A 20,812-nucleotide genomic window follows, 5' to 3' on the forward strand; every position below is an offset into this window, starting at 1 on the left:
AAAATTCTTATTTGTTCTTGATAGGATGACATTTACAGAAAATACTCCCAGGACATCACTATTTGGTGGTGAAATTTGTCCTGAAAATAAGAACAACTCATGTTAATCAATTGATGCAACTGCTTTCATCCTTTCAAGCTCAGTGAAGTACACTTCTGTCTCCTAAGTACCCCCACCTGAGATATTGAAATCAATAGCATGCCTGTACTAAAAGCTATTAGGTGCATCCAGTGGAGGATCATAGAGGATATCATAGAGGGAAAAAGATATTACAAAAGGAACCAAAATGGAAATCTGAAAAATGTGTTTAAGAACAGAGTCAACCTAATTCATCTTACCCCAGAGTTGAGGTAAGGGAACAATTTGTAGACATCACATCCTGTTAAAGCGCCATTTGACAGAGAACCATTTTTCCTTCATCATCACTTCCATAAGTTCAGTCATTGCTCTCTTTTCAAGTAGCATAGGCTGTTCCAAAGTTGAGCATCAGGACAGTAATTTTGACTCACTAGTCTCAAAGACAACTCTAGTTATCCATTACAATAGTCCTTAATGATGACAGTAATCAGCAATATACAGTGCTTTAAGATGTGTAAAACACTTTTTTACAAATATTTCATTTTCTTCCTTAATCAGCCCTATGAAGTAAATATTATTATTAGGGAAGTGAAGCAGATAATTATTTGCATAGGGTCATATAGCTAGTAAGTTTCTAAGGCTGGATTTATATTTAGGTCTTCCTGACTCTGGATCCAATATTCTATTCACTGTACCACCTACTTGCCATCATGAACTCCTGCCACAATGTGCAATTTATTTATTTCTCTGTATTGTTATTGTCCATTCTTTGTTCTTGAAAAGGACTGATGATATCATGATGGTGGGATCAAGATACACTGTGATTGATCCAGTCTGACCTCAGAAGATTCTGAGTTTGAGAGCAGGTTGAGGACAAGTAGTCCATTTGGACATTTGAAGTGGAGATGTCTCTAGATTTGTACATCTCATTTTTTTTTTCTTTATGCTACTGTAATTCTGTTTTATTTATAGAGCACAGCACTTTCTTTAATTTGGGTATACTATGCTGGGTGGTCCTGTTCCAGTGAGTTTCATGAATTGCAATTGATATTTAAATTCTTTAGAGAGATCTTCACAGTGTCCTTGTATTGCTTTTTTTTTTTTTTTTGATCTCCATGTGAGTACTTGTATTAAAATAGAGTGTATTTATATTCTCTGTATTGTATAAGCATTGCAAAGATTGGGTGGTCTCTTCATATGAATGTTGCTATAAAAGGACTGACCCTTGAAGTTTTGAAATAGTTTTACTCTTTCTGGTACTTCCCATTTGTCTAAAGCATGGAAAGATCCTAGAAATGTAGATTTAGGGTCAACTGTGGGAAAGACTCATTTGAAACTACAGGAATGAAAGAAATTACTGGATAATCTTTTAATTTTCTTTTCTCTAATCTTCATAATTTTTCTTCTAGTTCCAAGATTTTTAGGATGTAAAGTTTTTAAGTGAATTTATCACCACCAACATTAGAAATAAAAAAAATTTCTAAAATATTTTGAACTAGAAAATACTGAGAAACATTAGATGTTTCATATTGTTAACATTTCTTATCTGTATCCTTATAAATTGTTGGTTAAAATCTGTGACCTCTAGAATTTAAAGCACCTGGAAATCCTTTAACAAATTCCAGGAAACTCATTTAGTTGGCTACATAAGTGATAATAATAATAATAATAATAATAATAATAATAATAATAATAATAATAATAATAAAATTGAGATAGCACATTGGGACAACTAGATGGCACAGTGCCCTTAGTGCAGGGCCTAAGGTGAGGAAGACTCAGTTTCATGAATTCAAATCTAGTCTCAGATGCTTCTAACTGTGTAACCTTGGACAAATCATTTAATGACGTTTGCCTCAGTTTTCTCATCTGTAAATTGAGTGTAAAAATCACTCCAATATCTTTGCCCACTAAAATCCCAAGTGAGGTCATGTAGAGTCAGACACAACAGAAAAATGACTGAACAGAAATATAACACTTTGAGGTTTACAAATCACGTTATAAATATTATCTCTTTAATCTCTATAATCTGGGAGGTAGATACTATTACAACTGAAGAAACCAATCTTGAGAGAGATTATGTGACTTTTCCAGGGTCACAAGTCAGTGTCTGAGGCCAGATTTGAACAGTGGTCTTCTTGGTTCCAGGTTCAGCAATCTATCCATTGCTCTACCTCGCTGATAAAAATTACTTGGTAAAGATAATTTCTACTTGAGAATTCCCAAGCCCTGAGAAAGTCTAATAAGATATCAATATGACATATAAAGGGCAAATGTTAAAGAGAGTACTTGACTCCTTCATCTTATTGCAGAAGTGGGAGGCTGTGAGTATGGAATATGTCCATTCTGTCAGACATAGTAGCTGGATGAGTTGGTTTTGTTTACCCCTTTTTCTCTGCCATGAGGAAGGTTCAGTTTGAGGGAGATAGTGTTGTTCTATGTACAAAAATTAGTGTGATGCCTTTTTTGTCATTATTTGCTTGTTTTTTCTTTATTGTGTTTTTCCCCATTTGATTTGATTTTTCTTGTGCAGCATAATGAATATGGAAATATCTTTAGAAGACTTGTACATATTTAATCTATACTAGATTTCTTGCTGTCTTGTGGAAGAGGAAGGAGAAAGAGAGAAAAATTTGGAACACAAGGTTTTGCAAGCTTGTGGTTGAAAACCATCTTTGCGTATCAATTGAAAAAATAAAATACTTTCTAGTATAATATAGTAACAAAAATGTAGCAAAATATAGTATAATAATATAATATGTAAGTAATAATATATTAAATATATAGTATATATTAATTTATTAAATATGTTAAATATATATAGTAATGAAAATTAAAATGAGTATGTTGTAAAAATAGAAGAAATCAATGAAGCTTTTCTTTTTGGTGTTATGTAAATGATAAAGGCAAGAATAAGACTGTACAGTGGATAAGACTTCATAATGGCTGCCAGATAACAGCTAGCTGTGTGACCCTACAAAGGCAGTGCCTAGGGCTCTCACTTCACTATTTTCCCATGTTAAATCTTGGGGGCTCTTATAGAGCTGCAACTTCAAAGATCCCTTCACTCCTTCCTCCCAATATTCATTACCCCTTCTCATGATAAATAGTTAAAACAAAACAAAATGCTCTGGTTTGTTCAGTTGATTGCAATAATACTTTATTCAGAAAGATGAAAGGATAATACAGAAGGCTAGATTTAGGAGTGGAAGGGAACTTAGTCTGACATTCCCTCATTTTATAAGTGAGGATACTGCGATCCAGAGAAAACAAACAATTTACTCAGGGTCACACAAGGATTAAGTGATGAAATAATGGTTCTGTCTTCGAATTCAGTCCTCTTTCTACTGGACCATTTATAAATTATTTACAACCTAGACAATGATAGAAACATTAAAGAGATAGACTCCAACTTTGGAGACAGGTCTTACTGGTTTATTTGCTCTGAATAGTTTTCTTCAGACCCTTGAGTCCAGTTTATTTTGGTCCATGATCTTTTGCCTGAATCCTTGAAAAATCTGTATTCTCTTTCCATCTGAGTATAATCCCTCTGGTCTCTAAAACATCTGCTCTCTAACTTGTCCCAATCCTCTTAACTCAAACTTTTTCCTTTTAATAACTTTTCTGCTAGTTCTATACTTTTCTTTAGCCCTAAAATGCCTGGCTTTCCTGACCTCGCTACAAATCTATGTCTCACTGTTTTTTTTTTCTTTTTTTCTTTTTACAGCTTCTCAGTTTTACTTGGGAGATAATCATATTTGCTCACAATGTATTCAACAAACATTCATTTGACAAACATTATTTATCTGGTAAATCTTAAACACTGTTGAGACACTTAAAATACAAAGAGAAAAATGAAACAGTCTCTGTTCTCAAGGAACTTACATTTATTACATTATATATATATATATAGGTATATGTGTGTGTGTGTGAATATATCTATATCTATATAATATATTCATTACCCCTTCTGTGCACTATACTGTACACATTTCTATATACTATACTATGCACACACACACACACACACACTATACACATATATGTGTATATATGTGAATAGATAATTTGTGCTTAATAAACACATATACAAACTATAGAGAGAGTAATTTTGGGGTGGTAGGCAATAGCAAGGAGGAGGGCAGATCAAAATAGACTTCCTGTAGGAGCTGATTGAACTTTGAAAAAATTTCAGAATTCTACAAAGTGTAGATGAGAAGAGAGGTTATTCTAAGTAAGCCCTTTCAAAGTCACAGAGATGGAAAACCATTTGTGGGCAAGGGCAGGTAGGATGGTTTTACTAGAATGTACAATTCTTTTTTTTTTAAAGGTAATTCTACCAAACATTTATTTTTTATTCTTTATTATTATTATTATAGCCTTCTATTTTCAAAACATATGCATAGAAAATTTTCAACATTTGCTCTTGAAAAACCTCGTGTTCCAAATTATTTCCCTCCTTTATCCCCACCCCCTTCCCTAGATGGCAAGTAATCCAATATATGTTAAATATGTACAGTTCTTCTATACATATTACTACAATTATCATATCACACAAGAAAAATCAGATCAAAAAGGGAATGAATGAGAAAGAAAACACATGCAAGCAAACAACAACAACAAAAGGAGTGAAAATGCTATATTGTGATCCACTCTCAATTCCCACAGTCCTCTCTCTGGTTATAAATGGGTCTCTTCATCACAAGACCATTAAACTGGCCTGAACCATCTCACTGTTGAAAAGAGCCACATCCATCAAAATTGGTCATCATATAATATTGTTGCCATGTACAATGATCTCCTGGTTCTTCTCATTTCACTTAGCATCAGTTCATGTAAATAAATCTCTCCAGCCTTTTTGAAATCATCCTGATAATCATTTCTTATAGAACAATAATATTCCATAACATTCATATACCACAACTTATTTAGCCATTCTCTAGCTTATGGGCATCCATTCAGTTTCCAGTTTCTTGATACTACAAAAAGGGCTACTACAAGCATTTTTGCACATGTGGGTCCCTTTTCCTCCTTTAAGATCTCTTTGGGATATAGGCCCAGTATATACACTGCTGGATCAAAGTGTATGCACAGTTTGATAACTCTCTGAGAGTAGTTTCACATTGCTCTCCAGAATGGTTGAATTAGTTTACAATTCCACCAACAATGCATTAGTGTCCCAGTTCCCTCACATCCCCTCCAACATTCATCATTATCTTTTCCTGTCATCTTAGCTAATCTAACAGGTGTATAGTAGTACTTCAGAGTGGTTTTAATTTGCATTTTCCTGATCAATAGTGATTTGAAGCACCTTTTCATATGGCTAGATATAGTTTCAATTTCTTCATCTGACAATTTTCTGTTCATATCCTTTGACCATTTATCAATTGGAGAATGGCTTGATATAATATACAATTCTTGAACGAGAATAATCAGCAGTTAGTTTGGAAAGATAATATGAAGCTGGACTGGGAAGGGTTTCAAAAGCTGAACAGAGGGGGTTTGCATTTTATTGTAAAGACATTAGAAAGCTATAAGAACTTTTTGAGTATGAATGTGATACCATCAGATCAGTGTTTTATAGGAAGATCACTTTGGTAGCTTGTGAAAGACGTATTTAGGGGGGATCAATTAGAGGCGAGGCAACTAGTTGGAAAGAGTCCACATAGATCATCTATTTTAAAATCCTTATTTTTAAAGACAGGGAAGATGCGGTACCTGGAATTCCAATTGCTGCAAATCATTAAAATATTGACCCATAAATGATGATATTCAAGACTATATGATGGAACTCACTTTATACTCTCCTTGAAAATGCAACTTTACAATAAAGCTTTTGACTGCAATCTTTATTTTTCATTTTCTGTCTTACTTTAAGCTTTAGCAGAAACTTGGATAAAAACCATGTCACCTCTGCATTTGACAAGTCAGCCTCCATGTCTCATCTGAAGTTCTCCTTTTCCTTTTTTTTTTTTTTTTTTTTTTTTTTTTTGCTTTCTCTTTATAGGGAATTGACTACTCCCAGACAGGTTGACATTCCCCAGAGAACGAGCAAGCCAGCAGTCAAACAAACAAACCAAAAAAAGTAGTCCTTTTTCTTCAAAAGCTCTCTGCACTTTTCTGGCCCCTCCTTTCTGTCCCAAGAGGACTGACTAGTCTATCTTCCTTTCCATTTAAAAGGTCACCTCTGAGCAGAGATAGCCAGATTAGGTGGGGATTTGGTCTGGTGAACTGAGAGGAAAACAAAATTTGAATCAAATACATTAGTTAAGGTTGTTATTGTTATCATGTTACCTAAATTAAAGAATACATTCTGACTGTTAACAATCAATGGACTGCAGACATGGAAAGTGACATATTTTCTTTCTCTTGATCATGCCATTAGGCAGTTTTCTATAACTTTTATGAATAATAAAATCAATCAACAATAATTTATTTTGTATCTACTGTGTGTTAGACATTTGGACAACAAAACCAAAGCCAAAAAAAAATGGTCCCTGGTTTTAAAGACCTTACATTATACTAGGGAGAAATAACACATATAATTATCTCTTCCACAGTGCCCTACCTCCACCCAAATCTGGAAAATCCTTGAAAAATTTTGGCCCTCCCCTTATAAAAGAGAAGAAGTCTGATTTTTTTTTCTTTTTCTTTTATGGAATGTTTTCTAAACCTTATTGTAAAAATTGGGTGAAATATTTGGTCATAGAGTCTTTTTTTTTATCTGCGGGCAGTTGCAGCTTCTGCAAAAACTGACATTTAATTTCTCATACAGACTCAAGATATAGCAAAACTGAGATGGGGAAAATTGCAATGTAGAAGAGGTAACTATACATATATAACTCCTCCCCAACATTGCCATGCAAACTCAAGAGATGAAATATAGAGATAGAGATTTATGTCTATATGTCACAATATAGATATATAATCTATCTATCTATCTATCTATCTATCTATCTATCTATCTATCTATCTATCTATCTAATCTATTGATCTATCATCTATATGCAAAGACAAAGGAAACTAAGTCTTATTGGCAGCAGCTGCAGGCTTCCTGTCTATCCTGAAACTCAAACTTCTTTGCCTTTCTGATTTGTGGAAATAGTATCCCACAATTTCTCTCTCTTGAATTTTTAGTCTCTCTTCAATCTTCTTTACTAGGGGTTCTTAATCTTACATCTGTAAAGTTTTTTTTTTCCTTTCTTTGTTTCTTTTTCTTATTTTGTTTGTTTCTTCCTTCCTACCTACCCCATCTTCTATTTTGTTTCTTCTATAATTCTAGGTATTAAATTCTGTGTGTTTGAAAACATTAAATTTAATTCTTAATTGGTTTAATTTTATCCTGTGAACTTAAAGACATTAGGTTTCACCAAACCACCAAGGTAATTCATGACACAAAAAAATTGGAAACCCTTGCCCTATACCTATAAATATATTCTGATGCTACATAAAAATATCTTTCTTCAATTTTGTTAGTATCTGGAGTTATTGTCTCATCCCTTTCCTCTCTTTCACTGACAAACTTTTTGAAAGAATAAGTCTATTTCTTGTTTTCATTGCCTCCTCAGTTCTTTGCAACCTTGCTTCTGTGTTCAGTATTTGACTAGTTATCTCTAGTAACTTTATAATTTCTCAGTCCTGATCATATTAAACTTCTACAGCTTTTGGTGCTGAGTGGCCCCTTCCTTCTCAATACTGTCACCTACTTTTCCTACTTTTGTGTTTCTCCTGAAACTACTTTTGCTGTTATTTTTCTCTCTTGTCTCCTTCATGACTGTTTCTCTCTTCTTGTATCGCCTATCTATAGCTTCTTTCAGGATTCTGTCTTCATGAATGTTTTTTCTTCTTTCTACACACTTTTTCTTTTGAGAATCTTGTTTTTTCTCTGTAGCTTGCCCTAGTACTTTTCTGAATTTGACTCCTTAAACTATTGCTCCAGTTCTAATTTGTCTTGATCTTGAGGCCCATATTCCATCATTTCACTAGTTGCTAATAGTGGAAAACTGGAAATCATCTTTGATTCCCTTTTTCTCACTCTCTCTCTCTCTTTCTCTCTCTTTCTCTCTCTCTCTCTCTTTTTTTTTTACCATATTCAATTAGTCACTGAGTCATTATTTTTTACCACCAAAATATTTCTTGGATGATGCAAGACAAATCAATTCTCAGAACTTCAATTCCCTGTCTTTAAAATAGCTCCACCCATTACATGGTCATTAGGTAGCTTAAATCAGATAAATATGTGAACTGTTTTTTACAAATTTTAAGTTCCATTTATAGTTTCATTATTTTTTTTAAAGAAGCTAGAATGAAGATGGAGAGAAAGGTTTCAAAGGCTTTTGAAGATTCACATTATAGTTTCATCTAGTATTTAGACTTTCCTTTATTTTTTTCAGTAGACTTGGAATCCTAATACCTGGGTCCAAATCTAAGCTACAACATTTCCTATGCATATGTTCTTGTATATGTTACTTCTTTATGGCTCTCCGTTTTTTACCTGCAAAATGAAGGTATTGGATAAAATCAGCTTTGTTAGTCTGTCATTCTATGGTCCTAAGATTATGGGTGACTTTTTAGGCCAAACCCACTCATAATCATTTGATGATGTAGATTATGTCAGGCTTAAAACACTAGATTTACAGAGCTCATCAAGGAAGATAAGACAGGTGCAGTAGGAAACATTTATCTTTTTACACTTCTGAACAAAGTCATTTATTAATTGGGAAGTTTCAAGGAAGAAGAGGAAGAAAGAGCAGAACAAGGAGGAAGGGAAAGAGAAAGAAGAAAAGAAGAAGAAGAAGAAGAAGAAGAAGAGGAAGAGGTAGAAGAGGAAGATGAAGAAGAAGAAGAGGAAGAAGATGACTAGAATAGAAAATGAGGACTATATGGATATGTTTGAGGTGGGGAAAAGATTTTGATAGGCAGAGGACAGAGGGGAAGAGATTCTAGAAGAGGGAAGAACTATAGATGAGGGGAGGCAAGAATAAATCCAGAGAAATTATTACAGACCATGAAAATATACATCTAGCTAGAATGAAAATGCTTGTTTGAAAATACTGAGATGAGATAGAGTGATTTTGTAGTTGAGGAAACTGAAGAGATTTCTACCTTAAATACAAAGTTCATTCTCTTATGCCACATGTAGAAATTGAGGTAAATTCTCTTAGGTCTAAAGATCTTCCTGAGGAAAACAGCAGGCACTTGGGGAACCACATTGAGCCTTTTCTCTCTTGATGGAGTAATGTAATGGGCTAGAAGCCTGAGTTGATGCACTGAGGTCACAAGCACGTGAGGCTAAATAGCAATTGGACGATATTCTATTAATATATGCTTGGAGAAAGAATGGTCCCGCCTGCTCTCTGTGCAAGTTTTGATGTGTTGTATAGGAAATGATGTAGAGACGATTTTGGTGGGTGGAGAGAGAAAGGCAGAGAGACTGCTGGTTAGGTTCATGTCACAACTGCTCTCACTTCCTATCGTGATCCTCCTTCACCTCCGCAAAGAATAAAGATCGAAGATTTTCCCTTAACCTGAATTCCTGATTCCAGCTGATTTTAAAATACATGGTCATCAAAGAGTAACACCTTTAACATGTTTGATAAATATATATATATATATGTATATATATATATACATATATATGTATATATATATTTATATTTATGTGTGCATATATATGTATATTATATGTTCATATATATAGTTCTAAATCAGTATAATTTCACTGTTTCCAAACTGTTTAATCAAAATAACAATCATCACATAGAGTCTGGATTCATCATTTGTTATTGTTTAGAGTTTTGAGAGGCCTTCCGGTTAAGATGGCGGAGAGGAGGCTCACAGTTGCATAAGCTCCGCGCTTTCTCTCACTATCCACTTCATTACAAGCCTCTGAATCAATGCTTGACTGAAAAAAACCCACAAATAGTTACCAAGAGAAGCCATCCTTGAGATCCGCCAAGAAAGGTCTGTCTTTACTGGAGGGCCGGGAAGGTTTTAGATCGGGCGCAGGCGGCGGGCAGCGGCAGTGAGAGCACGGGAGCAGACTGGAGAGGGGGTGGGGAGTGATCGCAGCTGTCTCTGCGGGGAGAGCTTCGCTACAGGTTTGGAACCTGCAGCAAGTCAACAGCCCAGCAGAGAAGCTAAAAACACCGGGGCTGAAGAACACAACCGCAAACAGCTGGAGTCTCTCAGGACCTGGCCGCCCCCCCCTTCCCCCCCTCAGTGACTCAGCACGCTTTGGGATCTCAGAGCGCAGGCGCAGCACAGTCCTGCTAGTGCCTCACTGCTGCCACCTGCAGTCTGTAGAGGAAGCTCGATAACACACCCAGCCCCCCCCCAAAGAAAGACTCCAGTTTTTTCTGTTTTTCTTTGGTAGTTTGTCTCTGATTAATAGACAGAATGAGCAAGAAGCTGAAGAGGACTTTAACCCTAGACAGCTTCTACACAGATAGAGAGCAGACTCTAAATCCTGAGGAGACTAAAAACAGGCAGTCCCCAGGTGATTCCCCAAAGGAGGAGATCGTCTGTTCCTCAGCACAGATGAACCTCATAGAAGTGATTAAAAAGGCTCTCACAAGGGAGCTAGAAGAAAAATGGGGAAAGCAGAGTGAGGCTTGGCAAAAGGAGAAGGAAGCTTGGGAAAAGGAGAGGGAGGCTTGGCAAAAGAGCCTGGAGAAGTCAGTTAAAGAGAGAGTGGATAAAGAAGTAAAATCCTTGAAAAATAGGATTAGTGAACTGGAAAACAAAATTGGCGAAATGGAAAAAAATTCCACAGAACAAAAGAACTCAATTGGACAATTAGAGAAAGATTTTAAAAAAGTGAGTGAAGAGAATACTTCACTGAAAATCAGAATTGAACAAGTGGAATTGAATGACTCGAGGAGACAAGAAGAATCAGTCAAGCAAATCCAAAAAAATCAAACAATGGAGAAAAATGTGAAATACCTTCTGGGGAAGACAACAGACCTGGAAAACAGATCCAGGAGAGACAATCTGAGAATCATTGGACTCCCAGAAAAACATGATGAAAAAAAGAGCCTGGACACTGTCTTCCAGGAAATTATCAAAGAGAACTGCCCAGAAGTCATAGGAACAGAGGAAAAAATAAACATTGAAAGGATTCATCGATCGCCCACTGAAAGGGATCCTAAAATCAAAACACCAAGGAATATAGTGGCCAAATGCCAGAACCCTCAGATGAAAGAAAAAATATTGCAAGCGGCTAGAAAAACCCAATTCAAATATCAAGGAGCCACAATAAGGATCACCCAGGATCTGGCAGCATCCACATTAAAAGATCGAAGGGCCTGGAATATGATATTCCGAAAGGCTAAGGAACTTGGTATGCAACCAAAAATAACTTACCCAGCGAGAATGAGCATCTTTTTCCAGGGAAGAAGATGGACATTCAACGAAGTAAGCGAATTTCATCTATTTCTGATGAAAAAACCAGAACTTAACAAAAAGTTTGATCTACAAATATAGAACTCAAGAGAAATCTAAAAAGGTAAAGATTAATCTTGGGAACTATATTTTGACTATATAGATGCATAAAGAATACATGTATACCTTGTTCTAGAAATTGATGTGGAAAGGACATTGTACCAGAAAAAGGGTAAAGTGGGGGTAGTACATCTCATGAAGAGGCATAGGAAACCTATTATATCTGAGAGAAAGAATGGAGGGGGATGAATATAGTGGGTATCTTACTGCCTTCAGAATTGGCTTTAAGTGAAAAATCTTAAGACATATTCAATCTATGGTGAAACTTCTCCCATCTCATTGAAAAGTGAGAAGGGAAAAGTGGAAAGGGAAGGAATAAGCTAAGCGGAAGGGAATACGGGAACTGGGAGGGAAAGGGGTAAGATAGGGGGAGGAACTCTAAGGCGGGGGGAGGGACACTAAAAAGGGAGGGCTGTGAGAAACAAGGGGTGCTCACAAGCTTAATACTTGGAAGGGGGGGAAAGGGGAAAGAAGGGAGGAAAGCATAAACCGGGGTTAACAAGATGGCAAGTAATACAGAATTGGTCATTCTAACCATAAATGTGAACGGGGTAAACTCCCCCATAAAGAGGAAGCGGTTAGCAGAATGGATTAAAAGCCAGAATCCTACAATATGTTGTTTACAGGAAACACACCTGAAGCGGGGAGATACATGCAGGTTAAAGGTAAAAGGTTGGAGCAAAATCTACTATGCTTCAGGTGAAGTCAAAAAAGCAGGGGTAGCCATCCTGATCTCAGATCAAGCTAAAGCAAAAATTGACCTAATTAAAAGAGATAAGGAAGGACACTATATCTTGCTAAAGGGTAGCATGGATAATGAAGCACTATCTATATTAAACATATATGCACCAAGTGGGGTAGCATCTAAATTCTTAAAAGAGAAACTAAGAGAGCTGCAAGAAGAAATAGACAGTAAAACTATAATAGTGGGAGATCTTAACCTTGCACTCTCAGAATTAGATAAATCAAACCAGAAAATAAATAAGAAAGAAGTTAAAGAGGTAAACAGAATACTAGAAAAGCTAGATATGATAGATCTCTGGAGAAAATGTAATGGAGACAGAAAGGAATACACTTTCTTTTCAGCAGTTCATGGAACCTATACAAAAATTGACCATATATTAGGACATAAAAACCTCAAACTCAAATGTAGTAAGGCAGAAATAGTAAATGCATCCTTTTCAGACCACGATGCAATGAAAATTACATTCAACAAAAAAGCAGGGGGAAGTAGACCAAAAAATAATTGGAAACTAAATAATCTCATACTAAAGAATGATTGGGTAAAACAGCAAATCATAGACATAATTAATAACTTCACCCAAGAAAACGATAATAATGAGACATCATACCAAAATGTATGGGATGCAGCCAAAGCGGTAATAAGGGGAAATTTCATATCTCTAGAGGCCTATTTGTATAAAATAGAGAAAGAGAAGGTCAATGAATTGGGTTTGCAATTAAAAATGCTAGAAAAGGAACAAATTAAAAACCCCCAGTCAAACACTAAACTTGAAATTCTAAAAGTAAAAGGTGAGATCAATAAAATTGAAAGTAAAAAAACTATTGAATTGATTAATAAAACTAAGAGTTGGTTCTATGAAAAAACCAACAAAATAGACAAACCCTTAGTAAATCTGATTAAAAAAAGGAAAGAGGAAAATCAAATTGTTAGTCTTAAAAATGAAAAGGGAGAACTCGCCACTAACGAAGAGGAAATTAGAGCAATAATTAGGAGTTACTTTGCCCAACTTTATGCTAATAAATTCGACAACATAAATGAAATAGAAAAATACCTCCAAAAATACAGCTTGCCCAAACTAACAGAGGAAGAAGTAAATATCCTAAACAGTCCCATCTCAGAAAAAGAAATAGAACAAACTATCAATCAACTCCCTAAGAAAAAATCCCCAGGACCAGATGGATTTACATGTGAATTCTACCAAACATTTAAAGAACAATTAACTCCAATGTTATATAAACTATTTGAAAAAATAGGGATTGAAGGAGTCCTACCAAACTCCTTTTATGACACAGATATGGTACTGACACCTAAACCAGGTAGGCTGAAAACAGAGAAAGAAAATTATAGACCAATCTCCCTAATGAATATTGATGCTAAAATCTTAAATAAAATATTAGCAAAAAGATTACAGAAAATTGTCACCAGGATAATACACTATGACCAAGTAGGATTTATACCAGGAATGCAGGGCTGGTTCAATATTAGGAAAACTATTAGCATAATTGACTATATCAATAACCAAACAAACAAAAACCACATGATCATCTCAATAGATGCAGAAAAAGCATTTGATAAAATCCAACATCCATTCCTAATAAAAACACTTGAGAGCATAGGAATAAATGGACTTTTCCTTAAAATAGTCAGGAGCATATATTTAAAACCATCAGTAAGCATCATATGCAATGGGGAAAAACTGGAACCTTTCCCAGTAAGATCTGGAGTGAAGCAAGGTTGCCCACTATCACCATTATTATTTAATATCGTATTAGAAACACTAGCCTCGGCAATAAGAGTCGAGAAAGATATAAAAGGAATTAGAGTAGGCAATGAGGAAACCAAACTATCACTCTTTGCAGATGATATGATGGTATACCTAGAGAACCCCAGAGATTCTACCAAAAAGCTATTGGAAATAATTCATAATTTTAGCAAAGTAGCTGGCTACAAAATAAATCCCCATAAATCCTCAGCATTTTTATACATCACCAACAAAACCCAACAGCAAGAGATACAAAGAGAAATTCCATTCAGAATAACTGTTGATACCATAAAATATTTGGGAATCTATCTACCAAAGGAAAGTCAGGAATTATATGAGCAAAATTATAAAAAAGTCTCCACACAAATAAAGTCAGACTTAAATAATTGGAAAAATATTAAGTGCTCTTGGATTGGCCGAGCGAACATAATAAAGATGACAATACTCCCTAAACTAATCTATTTATTTAGTGCTATACCAATCAGACTTCCAAGAAAATATTTTATTGATCTAGAAAAAATAACAACAAAATTCATATGGAACAATAAAAAGTCGAGAATCTCAAGGGAACTAATGAAAAAAAAATCAAATGAAGGTGGCCTAGCTGTACCTGATCTAAAATTATATTATAAAGCAGCAGTCACCAAAACCATTTGGTATTGGCTAAGAAATAGATTAGTGGATCAGTGGAAAAGGCTAGGCTCACAAGACAGAATAGTCAATTATAGCAATCTAGTGTTTGACAAACCCAAAGCCCCTAACTTCTGGGAAAAGAATTCAATATTTGATAAAAACTGCTGGGATAATTGGAAATTAGTATGGCAGAAATTAGGCATGGACCCACACTTAACACCATATACCAAGATAAGATCAAAATGGGTCTATGACCTAGGCATAAAGAACGAGACTATAAATAAATTAGAGGAACATAGAATAGTTTATCTCTCAGACTTGTGGAGGAGAAAGAAATTTGTGACCAAAGATGAACTAGAGACCATTACTGATCACAGAATAGAAAATTTCGATTACATCAAATTAAAAAGCCTTTGTACAAATAAAACTAATGCAAACAAGATTAGAAGGGAAGCAACAAACTGGGAAAACATTTTCACAGTTAAAGGTTCTGATAAAGGCCTCATTTCCAAAATATATAGAGAACTGACTCAAATTTATAAGAAATCAAGCCATTCTCCAATTGATAAATGGTCAAAGGATATGAACAGACAATTTTCAGAGGATGAGATTGAAACTATTACCACTCATATGAAAGAGTGTTCCAAATCATTATTGATCAGAGAAATGCAAATTAAGACAACTCTGAGATACCACTACACACCTGTCAGATTGGCTAAGATGACAGGAAAAAATAATGATGAATGTTGGAGGGGATGCGGGAAAACTGGGACACTAATGCATTGTTGGTGGAGTTGTGAACGAATCCAACCATTCTGGAGAGCAATCTGGAATTATGCCCAAAAAATTATCAAAATGTGCATATCCTTTGATCCAGCAGTGTTTCTATTGGGCTTATATCCCAAAGAAATACTAAAGAAGGGAAAGGGACCTGTATGTGCCAAAATGTTTGTAGCAGCCCTGTTTGTAGTGGCTAGAAACTGGAAAATGAATGGATGCCCATCAATTGGAGAATGGCTGGGTAAATTGTGGTATATGAATGTTATGGAATATTATTGTTCTGTAAGAAATGACCAGCAGGATGAATACAGAGAGGCTTGGAGAGACCTTCATGAACTGATGCTAAGTGAAATGAGCAGAACCAGGAGATCATTATACACTTCGACAACGATATTGTATGAGGACATATTTTGATGGAAGTGGATTTCTTTGACAAAGAGACCTGAGTTTCAATTGATAAATGACGGACAAAAGCAGCTACACCCAAAGAAAGAACACTGGGAAACGAATGTGAACTATCTGCATTTTTGTTTTTCTTCCCGGATTATTTATACCTTCTGAATCCAATTCTCCCTACGCAACAAGAGAACTGTTCGGTTCTGCAAACATATATTGTATCTAGGATATACTGCAACATATCCAACATATAAAGGACTGCTTGCCATCTAGGGGAGGGGGTGGAGGGAGGGAGGGGAAAAAAATCGGAACAGAAATGAGTGTCAATATAATGTAATTATTAAATAAAAAAACTTAAAAAAAAATAGAGTTTTGAGAGGCTTTGTCATGTCAGTGACCACACATGAATGAATGGATGAAAAAATCTTTTATTTACTGTGCAATGTAGCTTCTCAGACAATCATAATATTAAACAAATCGGCCCCAAATAATCCATTTTATTGAGACTAGTCTGAAACTTATACCTGTGTTATGTTACTCTAAGATCCTAAAAAATTTGATATGTTGTTCCAAAGTGATGAAATCACTTCCCTGAGGGGTTGCTTAGGCATGGGAGGCTTGGATTATTAATAGCATTTATATGAAACAATTGGATCAATCAGAATCAAAAGTTCTAGTCCAATCCAATTATCCCAGTTATCTGAAGTCTACTAAATAAAAATGAGAAGTGTTAGTAACCTTCATAGGACAAAAGTACTTTTTTTTTGGTATGTGAAAACAAAAATAAACTAGAAAAATTTTTCATGCCTTTGTGGACCCCAGTAAGGTAGCCAGGTACTGTGTATCGGGCATTGTACTAAATGTTAAGGTTGCCGATATAAGCCAAAAAAGCCAATTTCTGTTCTTCTGGAGCTTACCTTTAATGGGGAAGATAACATATAAAAGGAAACTTAAAGGATGGGGAAGTGTACTCAGCATGGAAATCTAGAGAAATGCAGGCTGGTAGTAAAGAAAGAGATAGTTAGCCTGGTTACCATCTTTATATGGAAGATCAGGGAGGTGCCCTCCACCTTCCAACATGATAATACAGAATTAGGAAAACCTGAGTTCAAATCTTGACTTAAATATTCTTTGCTTTTTTATACTAGAAAAATTATCAGCTTCAATAATCTCATCCTCAGTGGTTTCATCTGTAAAACAAAGGAGCAGGATTCCATAGACTCAGAGTTCCTTCAAGCTCTAAATCTACATTTCTATGAGTTAAATCCCTTGGAAGAATTAGAGGGCTGTGGCAGAAAAAGCACCAGAGGAAGTTTGTAGGGCACTGGTTTTAAAACCACCTGAATACTAGCTTTGTGACTCTAGGCAAATCACTTAATCTTTTAGCCTTAGTTTCTTCAACTGTAATATGGAACTAATAACACCTATTTCATAGAGTTGTTGTGAGGATCAAATGAAATATTTATTAGAGTACTTAGCACTACCTAGCACACAATAAGCACTATATAATTTTTTATAGCCATTCCTTCTCCTTTTCCCCTCAGGATTTGGAGTCAGTGCACCCAGGTTCTATTTCCAGTTCTGCCATGTTGTCCCTGAATACCTTTGGATTAGTTACTTCATCTCTCTTGATCTTAGTTTTTCTCTTTTGCAAAATGCTAAGTGTGGTCTAGATGGCCTCTGAGGGACTTTCTGGTCCTGAGACCATGAGCTTGTGATCCTAGTATTTCTCATATTGCTTTGTAAATAACAGAGTCATAGTAAATGACTGTTGGATTAATACTGAACAAATGAAAAAAATCCATCACCCAGACCTAATTGCTTCAATAGTAACATCTGGACTATAGATCGAGTTCAAGTATTTCAGTATTGGTACCCATTCCTCTTAATAAGCTGTATCTCCTAAAAAGTGTCTGCTCCATGACTGGAATGCTCAGAAGCATCAGATGAGGATGTTGAGGGTCAGTCAAGAACAAAATTAAAAACCCAGAGTGAAGTTGGGTTACAGTGGGCAACATCTTAGCAGGGATCTACAGGGCTCAATTATGCTTAGAATCATTCCTGGTTTCTTTCTGTACTCTGGAGTTCCTTGTTTCCTTGCTTTCTGGTACTCATGGACAGACTTAAGCACTGAATCTCTAACTTTATTTACAAACTTGAAATCTGACTTCTCCCTTCTGGACTTATTTTTAATTGATTCTTTTGTTTGTATTTTATTTTTTAAAAATTCATGCAAAGATAGTTTTCAACATTCATCTTTGCAGAACCTTGTGTCCCAAACTTTTCTCCCTTTCTCTCCACCCCTACCTAAGACAGCAAGCAATCTGATATAGGTTTGCAAATTGATCCTCAAATTGACCTGGTTTTGCTTTAATTTATGTAAAACTCTGCAAACTTTAAAATGCTGTCTAAGTATTAGCTATTATTTTGATTCTCTACTTTCTGACTTATGTGGGGGTTCCCTTGGGCAAAGATGGAATGTCTTTTAACTACTGCTTTGTTACCTTGTGGGCTCCCACAAAGCTTAATTATTTCATGCTTGCTACAAGGTTGGAAGGAGGACAGTAACTTGCGGCCAAAACATCTTATGGCCTTGGGAGTATAGGAGGTTGAATTTTAGAAACAGCAGCCATAAACTACTAAGTCCTGGGAGAAAGGAAGGTAATAAGACGTTCTGGCCACAGTCAAAACTGAGATCTTCACCTTCAGGGAAAAAGTTCATTGAATCCTCAGACCAAATTTCTCACTAATTGTTTTCTCACTGATTGTGACTTTCTGATTCAAAAATATTTGTACTGATTACTTCTATATGACTTGACATTTTCTCCAGTCTTCATGAGTTCTCAAACATCTGGTTCAAGAGATTTCATCTGTCTTCAATATCAATGACAACAAGAACCCTCAAATGGTAAAAGTCCAATGAACAAACAACAGAGGGAAAGGTACCCTTTAATAAATAGTATTTATAAATTGTTTTAAGGTCTTCATAGTATTTTACATATATCTTCTCAGGCACTATTGTTACCTTTATATTATCAATTAAAAACATTGAGGCTGAGAGAATAGAATCACATAGCTATAACTCCTAAGTGTGGTATAGGATCAGAACACAATTTTTTCCGATTACAAATCTAGCACTATAGCTCCTTTACCACTTTGCAGGTTACCAATAGCAAAAAAAAAAAAATGTTTTTAGCGTCACTTTTTAAAAAAACCAAATGACTGGAGGAATTAAAATGTCCATTAGGAAGGAATGAATAAGGTGTATATGCATTGCATGGAAAGTTCTTATACCATTAAAATGATGAGATGAGAACTGCATCTATGATTTCATTGATATAGACTACCTATAAGAGAGAAACTCCTACTCATGAAGACCAGTGCCTTCTCTACAATTTATAGTCTCATAGAGTTACCCAGAGCATTTTGATGTTGTGTCATGTCCAGGGTTACATATTTAGTATATGCCATAGATAGATCTTTTCCAATGTTATCCTCTCTCTCCTGCCACATTTTCTAGTTCCAGGTCAGCTCTCTAATGAATTTCAGGAAATGATTGAATCTGAAAAGTTCACAGAAATTTATAAAAACTTACATGAACTGATGTAGAGAGAGCTAATCCAGAAGATTTACATGATAATGACAATAATGTAAAGGAAAACTGTAGGTTTTAGAATTCTAATCAATTAAGCAATTGATTAGGACAGTAACTGTGGAATGAATCTTAGGTTTTTAGAAGTGGTCATGGCATTGACATATTTTGCTTCACCACATTTTCTTAAGGTTTTTGTGATCAACTGATTCATTGACAAGTGACAATGATGTTATAAGTTGAAAAAACATCAAACATTTAAAATTGGCTTCTTGGCTTATAGAACCTCTACAAATCATTAGGTGATATTTGACTTCTTGGCGCTTTCCAATTGGATATGTATCAACAATATGTAAAATCCAGATATATTCAAGCAAGCCACTAGACAAATCAGGATGCAAGAGTAACTGCGTGTTAACACACTCTGCTATTTCAAATTCTTGAGAGAATGAGAGTCCTTTTATTAAGAGGAAAGGTATTCTTAGAGGTAGAAAGCAAGATGAAAAGTTTTGTGATTCCTTTAAAAAGTTCCACTGTTGCAATACAACTTTGGTTAACCTCTCGCTCTATTACAATACTAAGAAACTATTCCGCTCCACACTTTCTATTTATTTGGTGCTAAATGGAAAGTGAAGGAGTGTGGAGTATGAGGTATTTAGAATTCACAAAGGGCTTTTATATCAGGCTGTATGACATGTCAATATTCTCTGTGGGTAGAGGATGATGAGGATCTGTTCATGTGAGAAATATTACTTCCCATAGGCAACAAGGACAAGTGAAGCGTATGGTCAATTGGGAAGAATTGAGACTAGATAACTGTGCACAGGGAGCCATTTTAGAACATCTGTGCTCCAGACCCAATTTAATAATATTGCCATCTGTATTAAACAAACTAAAATATGGAGCCCGAGTTCTTATGACAGAGGATTGTTGTCCATATCCCATAACTACTATATAAGTGAAAGAAGTCCTGAACATGACATTTGAAAGCATGGAAAAGCAAATTGTAACCCAGTGAGATAGCAACTCCTACCAATACTCATAGTGTCTAACATAGTTCTTCTGAGACCTAGTTCCTAGTTTTTTGTTACTGAGCTCCTTATTTCTTAAATTCCCAGCCCTAGTACCATGGACAGAGTTCTATATCAAGTTTTGACTTAGTTGCTAAGGAATTTGCAGTCTCTCTAGAAAGTATGTTGTTAATGGATTTTTGGGCTGATCTAGTTTTGGCTTTTTAACAGTTTTACTATTTATTATTTATTCTGGGACATATCTGGTTGTCATCTTCATATTGCCATTGAGACATACTTTAAACTGACTCAGA

This window comes from Antechinus flavipes, chromosome 3, assembly GCF_016432865.1.
Source record: "Antechinus flavipes isolate AdamAnt ecotype Samford, QLD, Australia chromosome 3, AdamAnt_v2, whole genome shotgun sequence".
NCBI classification, from domain to species: domain Eukaryota; kingdom Metazoa; phylum Chordata; class Mammalia; order Dasyuromorphia; family Dasyuridae; genus Antechinus; species Antechinus flavipes.